The following is a 19,865-nucleotide window of genomic DNA, read 5'->3' as shown; positions in this document are numbered from 1 at the left end:
GAGGTATCCAACCAAAAGATAAAGTAGATACTATAGAAAATTGTTAATGGGCAATAAAAGGATTGGGTTGAGAAGCTAGATGATGCATTGTGGGTGTACCAGACAACTAATAAAATGCCCAGTGGTACCTCTCCATATCATTTGGTTTACAGAAAGGCCTATTAAAAAGTTGAATCATGAGATAAAGGTTGCGGAAGAGAAGAGGTTGTTGCAGCTTGTTGAACTTGATGTGTTTCATCTCCATGCGTATGAGAATGCCAAACTATACAAAGAGGAAACAAATAGTTGGCATGACAGGCAAATTCGGACAAAGTGTTTGAACTCAAACAACTTGTTTTGCTATTCAATTCAAGGGTAAAGTTGTTTTTGGGTAAATTACAGTCTAAGTGGTCTGGGAATTTTAAGGTGGTGCAATTGACGCCTTATGGAGAGTTTGAACGATGGAATAAAGAGAAGACTGAGAAGTTTTTTATGAACCGACAATGTGTGAAGCATTATTAGGCTGATCATAGAGATAAGCACAATGATTCTGTCACTTTTACTAATGAGTGAGACTGAGCTAAGTCGTGCCACAACGTAAAATAAGGTGATATGTGGGAGGCAACCCACAAATGTAATGTTATAGGTAGTTTAATTTTTAGTTTTTAGAAGAGAAAGAAAAAGAAAAAATACATAAAAATAAGTCATGCCACGACCAAAACTAAGGCGCTAAGTAGGAGGAAACCCACTTTTTCTTATAATTTTTTCTTGTTTTTGTTTGATTTGTAGGGATGAGAAAATGAGAACCAAGGAGAACACTATGTCCAAGGAAGAAATCAGGTTTGTAAAATTTATGTGTGTAAGTCAGGTGCAAAAATTAGGTAAAAAGGTTGAGAAAGGTATTGGAATTTGAAATGAGAGGCCAACACATTGTGGAGCTGACCAGAATGACAATTGTCAATTTCCAGTGTCCTAGCACGATACGCACATATCGTGTTGGCTGGCAAAAAGACAATTATCAATTTCCAGTTGCTTGACGTAATACCCCCACGTTGTGTTAAGTGGTTAATTGGTAATTGGCAATTTCTAGTGAACCAATGTGATCCCACTACATTGCGTTAAGCGGTTAATTGGCTATTGGCACTTTCCAAAAATTAGGTAAAAAGTTCATTGGAAAGTGCCAATAGCCAATTAACCAGCACGATCCTAAAGCATCGCGCTAGAGTTAAAAATCAGACATAAATTCTTAAGTTTACCAAACCCGACCCGACCCTCTATATATATCCCCTCAACCCTAATTCCCTCACTTTCTCACCCTCAGTGCCACCTCTCTCTCGCTCTTAACCCAACTATCTCTCTCAAATTTCTTTAAGGTTTTATCCTTCTCTCAACAACTAAGGTAAGTGCTTAAATATTTCAATTTTCCCTCTGTTGTATTGAGAAGTTTGGTATTGTTTGCATGATTTAGTTTTTCTCTTCATAATTTTTGTGAGTTATATCCCCATATGCTATAATATTTCTTGAAATTTTTGTGAATCCTAAATCATAGCCTTCATAATCTTTCATTAATTTGTTTAATTGGTGAGACAATGACGGTTAAATTGAAGTGTGGGGTTATAATCATATTTTGATTGGGTAATTTTACTGCTTTGGTATATTGATTTATGAAATGTGAGTGGTCGTAAGGGTGTTGGCAACATTATGTGCATTTCCATGTGTTTCACTTATTGGGGGTATTTTGGGTTTGAGTTCTGAGATCGCATTATTGCCGATTACACATTACATTTTGTTGCTTGAATATACTGATCTATCATCATAAGCATTGAGATTTGTGTCATTCTGGGAAGGGAAGTCTGAGTAACTTGTATGGTAATGATGAACTACTTTGGTCATAATTTAATTGGAATTGAATTATTTTCTTCACACATAGTAGTTATGACATTTTGTGGTATATTTGAATTTAATTGAGTCAAATTGAATTAAGGTAGCACTAGTTATGCACTTACCTATACAATGCATTTTTCCACTCTTGTGTATTGAAATATAAATTTTCATTTGTCATGGTTTGGTTTTTTGTGTATGTGTGCAAACTGTATTGAATAAGGGAAAGTCTGAGTACCCTAGGTTCATATGTGCACAATTGAGCTAATAATTAAGTCTGGGGTAATGATTGTGAATCGTCCATACCTATTTTAAGTTAGAATGACCTAAGACTCAATTACTCACTTATTTGTTACATATATAAAATGACAGGTACCATGGATCCCAAATAGCCAAAAGAAAAGGCTAAGGTTGGTCCCTCTGTACCAGCTAGGAAATGAAGTAGGCAGTCTGCAAATCTACTTGCTAGGATACCACGTGCTCCACCACTATAGCATGGTGAAAAAAGGAAGTTTGGGTTCAAGGCAGTCTAAAAAGTAGGCAAGTAGTAGTACTCCAAACACATTGAAGCCAATACATTTTGGAGGTTTTCATTGACAAGGTGAGCCTGCTAAGGGAATTCCTAAGCATGGTACGATAAATAGAGAAGGTGAATATAAACTTTATCTTTCATCATCCTACTAAGTGAAATTTGCATTTAGTATGTGATTTTTATGATAACTGGCATGCAAGTAACCTCAATTATGAATTAAAGATTTGTGTTAAGGTAGTCTGATTCACAACTGCAGATATTAATGAATTATTGGGTATACCTGAGGCAGATGCGAACCAGTTGAGGCAGTTGATTGTCACTCCTTTTATGCTCATATCAAACATTTACTATATGGTACACGCTTATCTGTGAGGTAGACCAGGCATCGAATCACTGGCATGCACTCATCTTTTTCGTATGCACAGATGAACAAAAAGGCTTGTATATAGGGACGCATTGTGTATCATTGCCTTATTCATAAAAAAACATATGACAGAGGTTACATATGATCAGGTATATTTGATTTATGCTCTAATGCATAATGATATTGAGATTAATATAGGCCAGGTTATATTCTCTGCTATGAAGAAAGCACGCAACCAGCAGGGGCATAACTATGGTTTTGAAGGGATGTTTACTCGATTCTTAAGGAGGCATAGGGTGGATGAGGTGGAGTTGGATTACAAGCTGGATGTTTTCACTCGGTCGATTGATATTTAGATTGCTAGGAGTATTGTTGGGGCCCAAGGCCCAATCCTGACTATGACTGAGTGTCAAGCTCGGGCTGATGAGATATCTACCGATATGTTTGGCCTATAGATACTGCAGCTGCGGATGGGGAAAGATCTAAAACGAATGAAGAACTTCATGCAATGGAGTTAGATTACCCCCGGACTATCATGTTAGAACTTCGCTGAGGACCAAGTCTGAGTTTGTGGAACCTGCTGATAATGATACACTGACTGATGCTGAGAGGCAGTACCAAGACTCATATTTTGAGATAGATATTTATGGTGATGGCGATGCGGATGCTGATGATGGTTATGGTGGGGAGGGTGCAAATGATTCCATGACAGTGATGGTTCCCTTTGACTGAGCAAGAAGTATGACGCACCTTGCCATATGCTTATTGATCACTGGGAGAGTGCTTCATTTAAGTATGGGGTGGTTGTCCTTTGTTTTCAAGCTCTGATTTATATGTTGATTTATTTTGGTTGGACAATTTCTATATTTATGTTCTATTGGATTGTAATAGTTCGTAAGTTTAAAGATTGTTGCAATTTGCCCTAAAGGCATTTTTCGCATTTTACTATCATTTTAAAGTATTTGCTTTTATTTATTTTTGTCGTCCATGGCAAACTTTAGTTTATAGTATTTATTTTCTCCCTCTTTGTCAATTCAAAATAACTTGTCACAGACAGTGCCTTCCCCTATAATAGATGGATGACGACCGTCTTAAGGGAAGTTGGTCTTAAGAAGCAAAGGAGTGATGAGAATTCAATCTCAACTTTAGAGAAGTGTTGTGTGGGGCATATTTTTTGCAGTGATTTAGGCTAAATTGAGTTTTGAAAAACAAAAGCATGTCTAAAATTTCAAAGGATTTGATTGTAAACATCTTAATCTCAAAAAGTGAAATACGAGTTGTTTGCTTAATATTGAATTTGACAAAGAACAATATCGTGAATCGTAAAGGTCTGATTTGATTCCTTGCATTTACCGTGATTGTGAGTAGTTGTGGATATTCTAAATGTATAGGAGTTTCTAGAACTTGCCCGGTGTGTTTACAAATCGAAATAAAGGGTGTTGAATGAAGGAAATGATTTAGGCATTTCTTTGTTATCTTAATTGTAAAAACTTTATTTACCTACCCTTATGCATGTCCCTAGTTAGCCCCATTGAGCCTATAGCCTAATTTCTTTGGTATCTACATATGTAGCCTAATCCCTTCTTTGATAGACATTGATTTGATCTATAGCTCATAAGCAATTTAGTATAGATGATTAAATGAGTAGGGAGTGTGAAATTAAAGTAGGAGAAAGGTAAAAGTGAAGCCCTAAAGAAATAGTTATTTGTGTGTTTAATTGTGATGTTTAGGAGTTATAGGAAATATGAAAGAAATTTTAGTTTCTGTAGCCCAGATTTTGTTACAATGAACCTATTTTGGCCCTGGTCCATTTCAGACATTGTGAACCTTAACCAAGGCGAATAGATTTAGTTAAGGGTGGAAATGATAGGGGTGTGTAATAGTAAATGGGTATGAAGAAGATCGGAAAGTTGAATCGTGGTGCAAAAGAAAAATTCTCCTACCATAACTCATGTTAATGTGCTAAATAAAATTAGGGTGAAATGAATACGTTGTGAAGGTAATGAAGTGGAAATTGGGTTGATAGAATATGATTTGGATTGAGTATTGACATATATTAAAGCTCTTAGAGAGGGAAGCCACTATTCCCAAATAGTTCCTACCCGTCCCTGAGCCTATATTACAACCATGGAAGACCTAATTGATACTACATTTCAACATCTAACTATTAGTGGAGTACTACACTAAGAACAAGCTTATGGTTCACTATCTGTCATGTACGAATTCTTTGTTAAGAGTGAGTGATCAAAATTTTGATATTTCCCTAATATGAAAAATTGAAAAATTATGAGTGGTATGGAGAAACTTTATTGTTGTGAGGGTGCATGAGGATGAAAGTCTGGATTTCTTATTGAGCTATTTTATTAAGTGATTTGATTAAGTTTGCTAACAAATTGAGTGTCACTTTTGAGATGATGAGGTTTGAAACAAATTGTTAATGTGCATGAAAGTATTTTTGACATGTTTTGAGATGAAAAGTCATGTTATAAATTGTAAGCGCCCAATGCAAGCATAACTCTTTGGTTGTGATGTATTGATTGAGAAATTGTGTTTGTAATTGTTTGAGGACGAACAAGGTTTCAAGTGTAGGGTGGTAATCTTGTACATATTAGTCTTGTTTTGAGAGCTATAATGCGCTATTCTGAGTGTAATTGAGGTTTAAGTGTGTTCCTTATCTAATGGACATGATTAGTGTTTGCAGGGCTAAATTATGATGAATTAGATATAATAGACACATGAATGATATGCATGTGCAAAGGGATCAAACAAAAGCATTGGAAAATAGCTCAGAAAGGCAAGCTGGAAGTCGAAACTTCCCATTCCTGAATTCACTGTATCGCAGAGAGGGACAAAATGGTGTTTGTCAAAATTCGGTAAGGTACTGCAAAGTCACCGCATCGCGGTGAGGTGCTATTTCCTAATTGTGAAGATTCTAGAATAAGGGCGCGATATTACCAGGATGCAGTAAAATTCCAGTTGCCAGTTCTTTGAAATCTGAAGCTTAGCACATCACAGAGGAAGGTAAATTCTCGTTTGTCACAAACCAGTAGCTCTGCGCGATATCAGCGCATCACGGTGCTAAGCTAAATCTCAATCTTCCAAAAATAGTAACCATTTGTGATGGCCCAGATCTGCTATGAGAATGTCATTTAACAGCACAGCACATCGTGCCGAAGGTCTAAATCAGGTTTTGTGTGCCCAACTATAGAAAGAAAAAATTAGAATAATTTAGGGACACTTTGGGAAGCATAGTAGTGGCGGAAAAACACAAAATTCTCTCTCTTAGGGCTCTTAGAATTTCTTTTCAAATTCTTTACTTCAAGGTTAATTCTTGGTATGATTAATTGCTTATTTTTTATGTTGAATTCAAACATGAGTGGCTAAATACCCTTGTTTTGGGGTTGAGGTCAAGAACATGAGTACAATTTAATATTCTTTAACTTAGTTTCTTTTTGGATTATCATCTGGGTTGTTCTTAATTTCTTGAGCTTACTATTTTGATGAGTGGCCACCATTAGAATAAATCTATACCTCTATGCGAATCCAGGAGGAGAATCATAGGATAGGATAGAATAAAGAAATTAAGGAGCAAGGTTCTTATCCTATTATGAAATAACGGGTTTGAATTAGCACCTAGGATAGAGATATACCAAGAAGCCTTGCTTGGTTTAATTCCAAGAAGATAATGTCATGAATCTAGATGAATTATTGTATCTCTGTGGGAGTTATAGTTACAATATTCAATAGATAGAAGATTTGAGGTTGGAAGACAAGATCGTGGTATAAACCTTGCGAATCAACAACCCAATAACCAATTAGAATGCGATAAGAAGATAGAATTGCATGATTGTTTTAGATGTGCCACAACTATGAAATTCTCATCATTATTGTTTACAACCTTTGCTTGCTTTTATATTGTCACAAATTACTAGTTATTATTCATTTATAATTTTTATTCATAATTTCACAAATATCTTGATACTTTACAACACTTTATACTTCATAGTCTAAAACTAAAAGTTGGGTAAAACTATAGTTTGCTTAGTCCTCATAGGGACGATATCTGACTGTCTAAGTCACTATATTACTTGTATGATCACGTGCACTTACGTGTGCATTTGAGTTGAAACAAAGCCACACCAAAAGCAAGCATTTATGCCAAACCAACATGTATCTAAATAAAGCTTTCCAAATTACTTACATGGCTGCCGAGAAGGTCTTAATCAGCTCATACTCTCATGCTCTTGATACCCTGCTATTTGTGAACTCTGACTCTCACTTATTTTCCCAAATTGATTGCCTTTGGATCCTTGAAACTGTGGTGGAGAATTAGCGGCATAATAAGAATATAATGGCCTAGGCGGTCTATTAAAAAATAAAGGCCTAAACTCTACTTGGGATGCCATAAAATGCCCCGTAGATCTGGCCCACTTGGAATACCCTCTTTCCAATTCTTGTGTTCTTATTCTTTGCCTCTGATCCTCAATTTTTTTTTCGCAAAATCTTATATTCTTGCTATGTCCATGTCTTTGTTCAAAGCAGCAATAGTACAATCTTGATGTTAGGTGTATTTATACACTCTAGCGTTACTATTCTAGCTTATTCAACTTAGTTTTAAGGATGATTCATGTGATTAATGTGTGAATATCATATAAACAAGCATTGAAGTACCCAAGTGTGTGATTAAAATTTTCAAAGTGAATTCCTAATAAGTTTTTACTTAATTGAGTCATTTAGAGTTCAATAGAGGAAACTAGTTTTACTAGCTTGAGCTAGGTGCTTGTCTAGTATATCTTGATGGAGTGTAATGTGTTTAAGGAGTTCCAAATAGTTTTAAAATGTAATTATATGTCGAACAACTTATTGGTAATGTTCAAAGTTCAATTATATCAAAATAAGAGTCAAAACAATAAGTTAAAATTCAACATGAGCAAGCCTAGTCTTGGCTCGTGTTTTGAGTTCGTCGTTCTTGATATTGTGTTGGTTTGATATCTAACCCATGGTGTAAATTAATGTAGTAAGCTTTATGATCTGAATATGGTGATATATGGATGATTTAAAGTCTGTAAACACACCACAAAGTCTTGAATAAAAGGATTAGCAAGGAACACTTAGAAAATATTTTGGAGACATCTTCCTGAGAGCACTAGCGTTATGCTCGCGTTGCGACCAGCAGATTTCCTTTATAGATCTCGTGTCACGACCTCCACAGCTCATGGCGCAATATCCACTTCCCCTTTGCATAATTTGTGACACGTTAAGCATTTTAGACACGGCCAAAAGTGCAAATTGAGTCCTATACGGCTTGGATCAATCTTCTATTATAAATACGTGTTTTGTTACATTGTAAGGGTAACTTGGAACGTATTAGAGCATTCAGGATTCTGATACAACTTCATAACTTAGGTTTTACACTCTTTATTTATCATTCTAATTGATTATATCATGTATTTAACCCTTTGGATCATGATTATGACTATGCGTGGCTAAACGCCCTCTTTCCGGAGTTGAAGCTAAGAACATGAGTAATATTGTTTTGGATTAAGTTTGTTTAAATTTCTTATCATTATTGGTTATTTGTTTATTCTTATTTTAACTATTTTGAGGCTTGATCACCCTTAGAATACATCTATTGTCAACCTTGTGAACTCTGGAGAGGGAATAAGAAGATGGAACATGGAAATGAACAAAGTATGGTTTGTATTCTTTTATGAAATAAGGAATTCAAATTAGTGTCTAGGGAAGGGATTTACTTAGATGCCTTACTTTATTCAAATTTAGGATGATATCTTAATGAACTTAATTGGATTATTACATCCCCGCACAATGATGTAGTTGTAATGTCCAAATTAAGTAAACGGTTAGAGGCCGGGAGACCATGATCATTCAATTAGCCCTACTAATCAACAACCAAGATAAGCCAATTAATGAATGAAATTTAATAACAAAGAATGATTGTTCAAAGTGCTTTAGCCCTGGTCGTTACTCCTATTGTTGTTTCAATACTCTACTTGACCCATTGTTTTCTTTACTTGTAATTTACAATATTAAAAACTCTCTTTCTGGTTACTCTTGCATTAATTTAATCTTGAAAGTTAAACTAGAATTGAATTATTGTTAGATTAAGTCCCTGTGTGATCAATACTTGGCTTCTTGAAGGCCACTTTACTACTTGGTAGACCACGTACACTTGCATGTGCGCTTGGGCACTGTCAAGTTTTTGGCGACATTACATGGTACTTGTAATTTTGCAACTGTTTTTATTTTTAATTTTGCTTTTTAGATTTATTTGGTGTTTTTACGCTTGGTCTTGGTTTTGTAATTACATGAAATAGGTTTACAACCTTGTAAGCTGGCAAGATATAAACCTTTAGTATAACCAAGCCCTGAACCTAAGCAACGCTTCCATCAAAGAAGGAGAGAAGCAATCATTTTCCCTCGTATTCCTCAAATCACAGAAGACCAAGAGAATTCTGCCATTATGGCTTACGAACAAGTAGCCCGCAGGATAGTCAGAGGAGTTGCAATCCCACTTCCAACAAATTTTAACTCCCCGTTTTAGAAGCCAATGGCTGGAGATAATTTCAAGCTTAAACAAAATATGGTACAACTTTTGATTAGTAGTGGACAGTTCATAGGGCTTTCATATGAAGATCCATGGGTCTACTTGCAAAATTTTCTCAAAATTAGTGACATATTCATTCCTATGGGTGTGAATATAGACTATGTGGGGATGACGTTGTTCACCTTTTCACTAATTGGGGAAGCAAAAAAGTGATTGAATGCAGAACTGGAAAATTCAATCATATCATGGGATGACATGGCCAGAAAATTCCTTATTTGATTTTTCCCATTTGAAAAGACTGTGAGACTTCGCAGTGAGATAGAATAATTTAAATAGAAGCTTGATGAGAATCTTTAGTGTGCTTGGGAGTGGTTTAAGTATCTTCTTCGGGACTATCCACACCATCAACAATCCAATGAGGTACTTGCTTATTCTTTTGTAGAGGCTCTTAATCAAAATATAAAAATATTAGTATATTCAGCTGCAAGTTGTCAAGGTCAAGCTCTTGAGATGACATATGATGAATTTTACACTTTATTAAACTGCATCACACAAGAAAATCCAAAGTGGCATGGTGATTTTAAAAGTGCCACCAAGAAAGTTGCAAGTTTGTTGGAGGTGGACCAACACACTACTTTAGTAGCTCAGGTTGCGACATTGCAAAATATGATAAACACTCAATTCAGCAGCCTAAAATTAGGAGTTGTACAGCCTGTATCCATAGTCAATGCAATCCAACAAGTTGTAGGTTGGTGTGAAGTTTGCAATAATAGTGGCCATTATGTGGCCATATGTGCTTCAAATCTGAAATCATTAATGTATGTGGGAAATTCTCAAAGGCCAAATTATGGTAATGCCTACAAGATTAATTGGCATACTCAGTCGTGGAATGCACAAAAACAGCAAATTCCATAGCCATAGGCTCCACTAAATCAGTCAACTAGCAATGTGGATGATGAAACAAATCTGGGCTAGTCAAGTGTAAACGGCTGCAGACATAAAAAGTCAAAAGGAATAATTAAAGAATCAGTAAGCGAATTGGAGAAGCTTAGAGTTATACTTAGGTTAGTTACAGCAAGCATTGAATAAGGACTCAAGGTGGTTTGCCCAGAGATATAGAAAATCCAAAAGAAGTTATGGCAATTACTTTGAGTAGTAGTAAAGAGCTTCAAGGAGAACCTCCAAAGATAACTAAGGAGATAGATGCAGATTTGACTCCCCCACATTTATCTTAAAAAGTTGTTAAAGAAATTCTGAGTATTCAAAAGAAAAAATATTGAATAAGTGAAGAAGATCCCACAACTACCCTTTCCACAAAACCATATGAAGCCAAAGGAGGATGCATGTTTCAAGAAGTTCTTTGACACTTTAGAGAATTACATATTAACCTTTCTCTTTTAGATGTTTTGCAGGGTATGCCCAAGTACGCTAAGTACTTAAGGGATGCGTTCTTTAATAAGGTAAAATTGTAGGAAGTGGAAATAGTAGCACTCACTGAAGAGTATAGTTTTGTGGTTACTCAAAAAATCCCTAAAAATTGAGAAATTTTGGGAATTTTACTCTCCCTATCCAAATTAGGAGTAGAATGGCCAATGCACCCAGTGACTTAGAGGCTAGTGTCAACATGATGCCCCTCTCTTTGTTCGACACATTGGTCTTAGAAAATCCTAGACCGACCACCATACTAGTGTAGTTGGAAGACGGGTCCATTGCTTGTTCGGAAGGAATCATTGAGGATATCCTCATAAAGGTTGGTAAATTTATTATTCCTGCTGACTTTATTATTTTATGTTTTTAGGCAGATGAATAGGTACCAATTATCTTGGGGCATCCATTCTTAGAAATTGAATAAGCGCTGACTGATATGAGAGTAGGCACACTCACCATGAGGTTGAAGAATGAAGAGGCGGTATTTTAAGTGTACAAGGAACTAAACACACTATCTCACTATAAGGAGTTGTGTATGATTACTATTATTGAAGGGGGTAAGTGTGGGGTGGTTAGTCCACCAAAGACCTCTTTGGACTACCTCATTGAGCTACCTAATCCACTACCACCACAGCCTGACAGAATGCAAGCTGATGGGCCTGAAAAGGCTAAAGTTGAAAAATCATGTACCCTTGAGAGTTCACACCCAATAGGGTTAAAGAGAATAAAAAGATGGAGACCAAGTGTGAGAAAGAGAAGGAAAAAAAATGACTACGTCGTAGTTGGGTCGTGCCGTGACACTAAATCAGGCGCTGCATGGGAGGCAACCCAAGTTTAGTAGGTATGTTTTCCTTTTAGTTTTTATTTTTTATTTAACATATTTTTTTATTGAGTAATAGTTTTATGAAAAGTATGAGTACCGCAAACTTGAGTTAAGGAGCATGGCAAAAACTGAGTGTGGGGTCCCTCAGATCTCATTAATGCAAAAGATGCTACTAGCTAGGCCTAGAGGCCTTAGGGAGTATTTCTATCTCTTACTTTAAAAGTTCACTTTGGGTACAAAGTAGATTTTTAAGTATGGGGTGGGGTAATTTTCGATTTTGGGCTTTATTTTAAAAAATGTGTAAGATATTCTTGTTGGTGTTATTTTTTATTGCATGGTGCAAGTGTTTAATTGTAAAAGCATGTTGATTCTGCACATTGCTATTTTTGAGACTCCTAGGCTCAAGTTTTTGACTCTTGTACTTCTTGGCTTAATTTAAATTCATGCTATTGTTTGGTTGAGAGTCTATGATAATCCTATGTGAGTTGAGCATGTGCCATGTGTGATGTGAGGTTGTAGTATATTCCTTGTTTCATGAGATGTCTATAACTTTACCATTGCGTGTTCAAAGTGAAATAAATAATGTGAGCTTACGAGATGATATAGGCATTTCTTTGATAGCTTTATTTTATACCGTTTCGACCTACCTTTGTGCATTATCCTAGTAAGCCCTATTGAGCCTTTAGATTTTTTTTTTTTGGTAGCCTCATGTGTAGCATAATCCCTTTTTTGATAGATCTTTATTTGATCAAAAGCTCCTAAAAACTTTAATGGAAAACTAATTGAGTAAGGAGTGTGATAAACAAGAGAAGGAAATGTGAAATTGAAGCCCCAAAAATGTTAGCTATTGGTGTTCAAAACGTTGCTATATGTTAAGGTAGGGAGCTGAGTAATGAAAAGAATAAAAATTTGTTCAAATTGAATGAGTTGGGCATAAAATACTTCCACCATAGTGTATGTAAATGATGTTAATGAGTGGGGTGAAAACAAAAGATATAGGTAGATAAAAGTGGTGTAAATTGGTTGTTGGAAACTGGTTTTAATTGAAAAATGTAGTGTATTAAAGCCCTTAGGAACACTATTTAGCCAAAATAGTTCCTACCCGTCCCTTAGCCTTCATTACAACCTAGAAAAGACCTATTTGATCTTAAGATTCAATATTCTATTATTAGTGGAGCACTACACTAAGGGAAATCCTATAGTTCATCATGTGTAACTAGTTAATTCTTTGAGAGAATGAGCGCAACTTGATTCTTGTACCTATTGTGATAAAATGCTTCTATTATGAGTGATTATGGGTAACTATCATAATGTGAGGGGCATACGTTTAATGAATGTGGATGACTTGTATGACGTCCTTGATTGAATGATAAGCATGAGTTTCACAAGTAGGTGAGTCAATTCTTGAGGGTATGATCTTTTGGAGTAGTGTTCATGAGCTGTCAATTATGTATATAACATGCTTATGGGAGAAACTTGCAGTTTATGTAGTCAATGTAGTACTAGCTAGAGTGTCTTGTATATAGTAGAAGTTTAGAGTCTCTTGAGATTATGATTCTTAGAGTTAATAGTTGTTCGAGGAAGAACAAGGCTTTAAGTGTAGGGTGGTGATGTTGGGTGTATTTATGCACTTTAGCGTTACTATTCTATCTTATTTAGCTTAGTTTTAAGGACAATTCATGTGCTTAATGTGTGAATATGATATAAAAAAGCATCTAAGTACCCCCAAGTGTGTGATTATAATGTTCAAAAAGTGAATTCCTAACAATTTTGTACTTAATTGAGACATTTAGAGTTCAATCGAGGAAACTAGTTTTACTAGCTTAAGCTAGTTGCTTGTCTAGTCTATCTTGATGGATTCTAATGTATTTAAGGAGTTCCAAAAAGTTTTAAAGTGTAATTATATGTGTAACAACTTTTTAATAATGTGCAAAGTTCAATTGGATCAATACAAGAGTCAAAACAATAAGTTAGCATTCAACATGAGCAAGCCTAATCTTGGCTCATATTTTAAGTTCATCGTTCTTGATATTGTGTTGTTTTGATTTCTAACCCATGGTGTAAATTAATGTAGGAAGCTTTGTGATTTGAATATGGTCATAGATGGATGATTTAAAGACTTGAAATCCATGTAAAACACACCACAAAGGCTTGAATAAAAGGATGGACAAGGAACATTAGAAAATATTTTGGAGACAACTTCTAGAGAGCACTCGCGTTAAGCTCGCATCGCGACCAGCAGATCTCCTTTCGAGAGCTCACATCACAAACTCCACATCTCTTGGTGCAATCTCCGCTCCCCTTTTACACAAATCACGATGCGTTGGGCATTTTAGATACGGCCAAAAGTGCAAATTGAGTCTTATACGGCTTAGGTCAATCATCTCTTATAAATACATGTTTTGTTACATTGTAAGGGTATCTTGGAACTTTAAGGAAGCTACTACAACCCCATAACTTAGGTTTTACATTTTTTATTTAGTATTCTAATATATTATACCATGTATTCAATCCTTTGGATCATGATTATGACTATGCATGGATAAACGCCCTCTTACTAGGGTTAAAGCCAAGAACATGAGTACTATTGTTTTGAATTAAGTTTGTTTAATTTACTTATCATTATTGGTTGGTCTTTTATTATTATTTTAACTATTTTGAGACTTGATCACCCTTAGAATACATCTATTGTCAACCTTGTAAACTCGGAAGAGGGAATAGAAAGATAGAAATGGGAATGAAAAGTATGGTTTATATTTTTTTCTGAAATAAGGAATTCAAATTAGTGTCTAGGACAGGGATATACTTAGATTCCTTACTTGATTCAAACGTAGGATGATAGCTTAATGAACTTAATTGGATTATTACATCCCAGCTCAATGATGTAGTTTAATATCTAAATTAGGTAAACGGTTAGAGGTTGGGAGACCATTATCATGCAATTAATCCTACGAATCAAAAATCAAGATAAGTAAGTTAACGAATGAAGCTCAATAACATAGTATGATTGTTCAAAGTGATTTAACCCTGGATTTACTCATATTGATTGTTTCAAGACTCTACTTTACGCATTGTTTTCCTTACTTGCAATGTACAATATTCAAAACTCTCTTCCTGGTTACTCTTGCATCATTTTAATCTTAGAGTTTAAAGTATGATTGAATCGTTGTTATATCAAGTCCCTGTGGTATCGATACTTGGCTTCTTAAAGGTCACATGACTACTTGGTAGACCATGTACAATTGCATGTGTGATTGGGTGCTGTCAAATATCTAACCAGATATGGATCCAACCTATCCATATATCGATTAACTCTATCATCCATAGTAGCTACTATATTAGGAGCATACCTAAACAAAGAGTTAAACTGGAGGTTGTACTCCCTCACACTCATATTCCCTTGGCGAAGGTTTAAGAACTGATCTTCAAGGCCTCTTAAATCTCGAATGGAAGGTAATGAACAAGAAATGCCTCATTGAACTCTTTCCAAGTAGCTGATGGTGCATAGATACCCCTAGATCGTTTTCAGTCTTCATACCAAAATATAGCCTTTCCTTTGAATCTATATGCTGCTAGCTCAACTGTCTCTTTACCCGATACATGCATGACATCTAGATCCCTTTTGGATTTGATCAATAAAGTCCTATGGGTCTTCATTAAGATCTAATCCGGTGAAGGTAGGAGGATCCAATTTAAGAAAATCTTACGTTCAAAGGCTAGCTTCCATATCTGCACTACTAGAACCTGCGGTAGGAATAGCTTGTCCTTGAGCTTGTCTAGAAACTATAAGAGCCAATAATTACACCGTATTATATAGATCTTGCTCAGTAACATTAATAGGTGGTTTTGAGGATGCGGTTCTTCTCCTTCTTAGCTCTTCTGGAGATGGAGGAATAGAAGAAGTTTGCGATATAAACTCAGCTTGAGCCTCTCTTTGATTAGCTAGTCTACGTGGTGACTTTCTGGTCCCTTCTACGGCAGCCACATCTACTTGCTTACCTATATTCTTACTCTTTATTGTAACTGGTATCTTTACTATAATGAGGAAAAAACAAATTCAATGGTTAAATATGACTTTACCTACAACTTGGTCTCTATTGCATGATCTAAGATGTGAAGAAAAAAAGACAACCACTAAATGTCCCATAGCCTCTTATTTATAGATATGGTGAATAACACACCCACAAACAAGACTCTACTTAGACATAGTTTCGTAGACTCCGTAGGATAACCTGCTCTAATACCACTTTTGTTATGCCTCAAATCCTATTAGGGAGGATAGGCGCCCGTAGCCGTGAAGGCCCGAGAGAACCAATCCATAACCTTTACTTCTCATACATGTAACTATAATAACCAAAAGTTTTTTCATACATGGATATAATGCATTGATGAGAAATAAATGACAAGCCAAAACTATATATGCCATACTTGGTCGTTGGGGCCATAATATCTAAAAGATAAGACATTATCATGCTTAACTTTACATTTGTCGACAAAGTCTCTAAAAGATATATATATATATATCTATTTAAGGTTGGGACAAACCCCCTCCATACTTTTAACTTCTGTACAATACCAAAATAAATAAAACAGACCCGGAAAGCCCCGAATCAATCTGGAGCTCACTAATAGCCGTTGGATATCCTGAGCTCCTACTGAGAAGATGTATTAGTTGAAGTACCTGTGCCTGCATCATCAAATGCAGGTCCCCCATAAGGGGCGTCAGTACAAAAATATGTACTACTATGTAAGGCTGAAAGTAACAACAAGTGATACAAGAGCTTAATAGAAATCAGATATAAGTGTATAAATAGTGCTAGTAGACCACCTTTATATATACTTGTGGGACTAGGTACATTACATTGTTTCTTCATTTCTATCCTTCTTACTTTATAATCTTTGTAAGTCATATAACATAAATGACCAATTGATCAGTGTTAAATAGATAAATCGGGATCGGCCCATGCTACACTTACGCCCTAAGCTGCCACCCACATATAAACATTGGGATCGGCCTATGATAGGCTTACGCTCCTAAGCTGCCACCCACATATAAGGATATCGAGATTGGTCCATGCTAGGCTTATTCCCCTGTGCTGCCACCCATTTTAATATGGATTTGCATTATTTAGTTTATTTAGCCTTATGAGATTTTGGTAGTCATAATATTATGGTACCTTGAAACAATAATCTACTAATACGAGACATATGAATAAACACTTAATGCAATGTCAAAGAGGTATGGAGCAGATTGTACATGAATGAGATATTTAGGATCTGAAACAACATATGGGTCTTATTTGACTTAAAGAAGAACTCTTGAAACTTGCTAGTGAATATATAAATGTAGACTCAATAAAAAACATATGGTGTGGTATTTTAACACATTAGGGAGCAGGAACAAGGTCGTTATCTAGATGGTAGATCATGTGCTGCTATTAGGTATTATTTACTATGGAAAAGCTTTAGAAGCTTACGTTGTACCAAAAATGTTGGATTTCATGCCAAAGAATACGACATAGTGTAGCCTTACATACCTAGTAATACAACTCCAACGTTAACCCAATTCACTTCCTCACTTTATGAATGTTTATCTACAATAAAGTATATGGTAAAACTAGTATTAGTAACCAACCGACATATTTGGGCTATTTAACTTCACTAAAATAATAGGCAATAGACAACTTTGGCTTCATTACACCCTCCAAACAATACAATAGGCAATAGACGTATACAACCATTAGTTCGGTGGTATACCACCATACCCTTCTTTTATATTTCAATACAAACTAATTACACTTTTTTCGAATATCAACCTAGCATCCCCCAACAAATACACACAAAAAAAACGTCCACAAAATACCCTCAAATCTCTTTTATTGTAGAAATCAATTATTGAACTCATCATCTCTTGAGTTCTCAATAACAACACATCCATAATTCCTTCCCAAATTCATATATAAAGAGAACAAAATAGAGCAGTCATCTTACCTCGATTTTGCAACTTATCCTCTTAATTTGAACTCCTCAAGAACTTCAACTTTCACTTTACTTCACACATTAACCAAAGAAGAAAAGATATCTCTTAATAACAAAGAAAAAGTGAGCAGTTAGCTTACTTTATATTCTATCATGGACTTATAATTAAGCATGAATGGTATGTTTTCCTATTTTGTGGATGTAGTTTCTTTGTTACTTTATCATGTTTCTCTCCTTTTGGCCTACGATCCTTTATCTTGACCTGGGGGTCTATCGGAAATAGTCTCTCTACTCCTTCGAGGGTAGTGGTATGGACTGCATACATTCTACCCTCCCCAGACCCCACTATGTAGGAATATACTGGGTTTGTTGGTGGTGGTGGTGGAATGTTTTTCTAATCTTCTATGAGAGAATTAATCTAGACTTAAGTGTTTTCACTTATATTGGCCTGCAAAGTTTGGGGTTTCTTCAAGAACCCTAGAAGGAAATATAGGGTTGCTTCTTGTTCTTTTTTAGAGAAAGTAGAGAGAATTTGTGAAATATAACCTTTTTATGACTTAAGAATGAAGAAAAATGACTAGCAACTTGGCCTTATAAGGCCCTATTTTGTCTATCTCTTTAGCTGCATTTTGGACCTCAAAATTGGTCAAATTGGTCAAAGTAGGTGATGCACCTACTTAAGGGTTCAAGCTGCTCAAAATTTCAAAGTAGGTAATGCACCTACTTACTTAATTCTTAGTTGGGCTCAATTAAATTGGGTCTTGAAAGATTTGAGCATTGGGCCTTTTCTCCTTCTTCTTCCTCTTTTACTTAATTCGGGCCCAAATGAGTACATTAATATAGTCTCAAATCCGATCCATAGCCTTAAGGGTCCAAATAGCTCAAGTAGGTGATCCACCTACTAGCTTAATTAAGTCAAGCAAGAACCTCAACAAAATACTTCATTTTCAGTTCTTAATCCCTTTAATCTAACTTAAAACTTGTATATAATTGGTCACTTTAAACATTAAAGTCAAATACCGACATACGATCCCGAGTTTAATAGTTGTATAGATGTTAACTTGGTCACGTCACATTAAAATATATGGGTAGCATCTAGAAATTTTCATCTACACCATTAATACTCGTATAACAAAATCTCATCCGTTGTCTATACCATAAGGCTATACCAAATTTCATATAATTAGAACAAGTACATGTAAAATACGGAATGTTATAGGCTCATTCATTCTTTTCCTCAACAACAATTAATTCTTTAATAAAATGGTTGCATCTCTTTGGAAAACATTTGTTGAAGCACTTGCTCGTTCCATCTTCATTGTTGCATAAGTTATTGCACATCCTTATTGTTAGACAGATTACTATGAGAAATAGGCATACAATAATAATGTAAGTATAAACCACATAAATCCCTTCTATAGTGAAAATATTTACATATAATTCCGTTAGGCTTTCTCTCTCCCTAATTTATAAAAGTAAATTTTATATATATACCGACATGTTTATCATTAATTACTAAAAATCCCAATATTTTTTAAAATCTCCTAAAATCTCAATATTTGACCTCTGATGATACAAGTTAATTACATTAGATACATACTGTTGATATATGTATCTAATGTGATTAACTTGTATCACAGTAGATACATACATTAGATACATGTAGGGTTAACCTGTATCTCAGAAATACTAAAAAATATGAAATATTGGGACTTAAGTAATTTTTAAGAAGTGGGGGGATTTTTAGAAGTTTAGATAGTTATGTTGTGGTTTTAAGTAATTTTTCCTTTATAAAATATACTTATACATTATGTAGGCCCTTATACATTGCTGGAACGTATGATAAAACAGATTTACTTATATTTATGGAAAGAGAAATCAGATACTATCTTTCTCTACCTTAATTAACGTCATTAATTACCTATCATTATGTGGTGCATGATTAAATATACTAACTGAAATTTAAATTCAAAAAAATTCTTAAACATCACTATTAATTGTTATCATTGTTGAATTACGTTCTTGAATAAAAAAGTTTTCGTCTTCTTTCTTCAATTCTTGGGAAAAAATATGAACATCCTCATATTGTTGCGTCATTCTGGTATTTGGGAGTCGAAAATTATTTATCACTCCTACAAAAGTGACGCAATTATTGTTTCGAAAAGTATAGCCTTCTTGAAATTGATTGCTACGATCGCGATAGAATTGAATATTGAAGAAGTTCGTAAAAAATTGAAGCAAAATACATTGTTGAAGGTAATTATTCTCCCATTATCATAAGGAATGATAATAGAGTGAGGGTTTACATGGAGTT

This window comes from Capsicum annuum, chromosome 11 (genome assembly GCF_002878395.1).
Source record: "Capsicum annuum cultivar UCD-10X-F1 chromosome 11, UCD10Xv1.1, whole genome shotgun sequence".
Taxonomy (NCBI): Eukaryota; Viridiplantae; Streptophyta; class Magnoliopsida; order Solanales; family Solanaceae; genus Capsicum; species Capsicum annuum.
This window is presented reverse-complemented; position numbering follows the sequence as displayed.